Source organism: Elephantulus edwardii, unplaced genomic scaffold, assembly GCF_000299155.1.
Source record: "Elephantulus edwardii isolate Elephantulus edwardi_28Jun2011 unplaced genomic scaffold, EleEdw1.0 scaffold00227, whole genome shotgun sequence".
In the NCBI taxonomy this organism is placed as follows: Eukaryota; Metazoa; Chordata; class Mammalia; order Macroscelidea; family Macroscelididae; genus Elephantulus; species Elephantulus edwardii.
Window position 1 is genome coordinate 1691998 of NW_006399977.1, and position 3468 is coordinate 1695465.

The following is a 3468-nucleotide window of genomic DNA, read 5'->3' on the forward strand; positions in this document are numbered from 1 at the left end:
GCATCAAACAACAACAACAACAGAGACTTTATAGATAATACACACGATTATTTATCAGAAGTTGACCTACCAAATGAACAGTGATGAAAGTTAGGGAAAACATTTTTTTTACTGATGTAAGACCACAACAGTAGTGGCAAAATTGAATGATAAGCCAAATGAAGAATTATGTCCTTGACATGAATGTGTTCATCAACATGACCAAGAACCTCTGATCTCTATAGACTGTAATGCAGAGAAAACACACATATACCTGTGCCAGCCATTCCTAAAATCATGTCAATCTTTAGTTATTTGCTAGGAGGTCTCAGAGTTAAGATTCATTACAGCAAGTGGATGCAAAACAAAATCAAAAGGGTAGGACTGGAGAGGTAACCAAGTGCAAATTTTGAGTCCTTTTGCAATAGTGTTACATAGGCGCTATTCCAGCATCCAATTATAACAACACACGTAAACTGAAGTCTACCACAGAAGACACTACAGACTCAGAGAATTATGGGAATCCTCCTAAAATTTGAATTCCCAACGACCAGCCAAGGGCCAACTTGCAAATAGATCTTGTGACTGGTCTTTTCAATCACTTGCTATGCATTTGAGAGTTGGACAATGAACAAAGATGACAGAAGAATTAATGCCTTTGAACTGTAATGCTGGAGAAGAGTGCTGATGTCCCATGGACTGCCAAAAGAACAAATAGATGTGTCTTTCAGAAAAGTGCAGCCTAAGTGCTTCTTGAAGGCAAAGATGATGATGCTTCAACTCACATAGGTAAGGCATGTTGCTGGGAGAAGAACATCATGCCTTCAAATGGGACATCATGCTTGGGAAGGTGGAGGGACAGTAAGTGAGAAGAAGATCCTCAATCAGGTGAATTTACACAGTGAATGCAGCAATGGCTTGAGCATGTCAGAAATTGTGAGGATGGCACAGGATAAGACAAAGTTCAGATCTGTTGTTTATATGATTGCTATGAATCACACTTGAATAGATCTCACTTAACAACAGAATGATATTAGATAGTTTGCAGCAGAGCTTCCAGATTATGATGAATAATGAAAAAAGGCCTGATTATCTAATTTTAAAAATAAGCCAGGGGAGCTCTGGTGGCCTAGTGGCAAGAAGCTGCAACTACAATCCCAGAGGCTCACGGTTCGAATCCACCAGATGCTCTGCCGGGAAAAGGAGGGACAATCTCCTCCTGTACCAGTCAGATCTGATTTGACGGTACACTCACACAAAAATAAAAAAAAAAAAAGTCAGTAAACGCCCCCCTAGATAACAGTGGTCTGATCCCAATCAATCATGGAACTGGAAGGTCGTTATTGCTAGGTGCCTTCAAGTCCACTACAACTCACAGTGATGCTATGAACAACAGATCTGAACCTTGCCCTTTCCAACATCATCCTCACAAGTTCTGATATGCCAGAACCCATTGTTACAATCACTGCTCCAATCTGTCCCGTTGAGGGTCTTTCTCTCTTTTGCTGGCCATGCATCTTTCCCAACATGATAACTTCTATGCTCAAAAGATATGAGACAAAATTTTAACATCCTTGCCTCTGAGGAGCACGCTGGCTGTATTTCCTCCAAGAAAAACGTGTTTGTTCATTGGGAGTACTCTTCTTCAACACCATAATTCAAAGGCATCAATTATTCTTCCGTCTTGCTTATTCATAGTTCAACTTTGAGAAGCATAGGAAGCAATTGAAAGTACCATGGCTTGGGTAAGGCATGTTTTAATCTTTAAACAGACTGCTCTTTATCAATTTGGAGATGTCCTTGACAGCACAGTTTCCCAATGCAACTTGTCTTGATTTCTTCACTGCTGTTACTAGGGGTGTTGATGGTAGACACAAGGAAAATTAAACTTGTGGCAACTTCTGTCTTTCCTCCGTCAACTAAAATTTAATGATTCAGAGAAAATTAGTATGGCCCCTTCACAAGGATGACATGAAAATTCATGAAGCATTTAATATTCTCAAGACCCTCACCCAAGTAGATTGTCACAGTAACTGCAGCAATGGGCTCATATATGTCAGAAATTGTGAGGCAAAAGATAGGACAGGGTTCAGATCTGCTTTTCATAGGGTCGCTATGAGGCCTACCTGACTCACCAGCCTTTAATAACAACATCGAGATGTTCCTTATTTACGGCATGGTGTGGATTTTTGTTTGTTAATGTTGGGATGTAATCCATATGAAAACTATGGTCTTTGATCTTCTGCAGTAACGTCTTCAAGTCTTCACTTTCTACAAACAAGCTTGTGTCATCAGCATAACACAGGTGGATAAGTCTTCCTTCAATCCCAATGTCACATTCCTCTTCACAGAATCGAGCTTCTTGAATTATTTGCTCAGCATACATACTGAACTGGTATGAACAAAGGATACACATTTGGCACACACAGTTCCTGATTTTAGTGTTCCCTCATTCTATTCTGATCACTGCCTCTTGATCTATAGTTCCTGTGAGCACAATCAAGTGTTCAGGATTCCAATTCTCTCAATGTTAGCCATAATTTGTTATGATCCATGCACTCACATGATATTAGATAGTCAATAAAACACAAGAAAACTGCTTTTTTGGTATTTTCTGCTTTCAGCCAAGATTCATCTGACATCACTAACGAGATCCTTTGTGTCAAGGTCTCTTTGGAATCCAGCTAGAATTTCTGGCAGTCACCTGTTGAGGTACTGTTCCAGCCATTTTTAAATAATCTTCAGTAAGATTTTACTCAGATGCAATGTTAATGATGTTGTTGTTAAGTTGTTGTTAAATGCCGTTGTAAGTGTCTCTTAGCGACCCTATGAACAAAAGGCCTGAACATTTGGATAACTTTCATCCTTTCTCCAGGTTCATAGCGTTGCTGAAGGTGAGCTATTTCAAAACTGGAAGCCACTCCTGCTTCCACGCTTGTTTTAATCAGGAAGCTCCACCAAACACTGTGCACCATGGGTAACCATTGTCACATTTGACACATTAGTGTCACAGTGTTCAGCATCACAGCAACCACAAGTTACCTCTGTACGGCAAATAGACAGACCAGGGCTATATGACCTAGTAAAATGCTTAAACAAAAACAAAAAAAAAGCCTGAGGGCCATGGATTAAAATCACCCACCTTTGGCTTGGTAGCATCACTTTCTCTCCACGAGGCCAACTGAGCTCTCTTAGCTCTCTTTCCAGCTAGAATTTCTGGCAGTCCCCTGCCATTTTTAAATAATCTTCAGTAAGATTTTACTCGCATGCAATATTAATGATATTGTTGGATAATTCCCACATTCTGAACATAGAAATCTCTTCTACTTAGTTGGCTATTTAGTTCTCTTCCAAATTTCTTGACAGAAATTGGTGAGCGCATTCAGGGCTGCATCTGATTCATGAAACACCCTCATGGGTAGGCTGTCAATTTTTGGACCCTTATTTTTCAATGAAGCCTTCAGTACACTAGTGCTTCTTCCTTTTTTT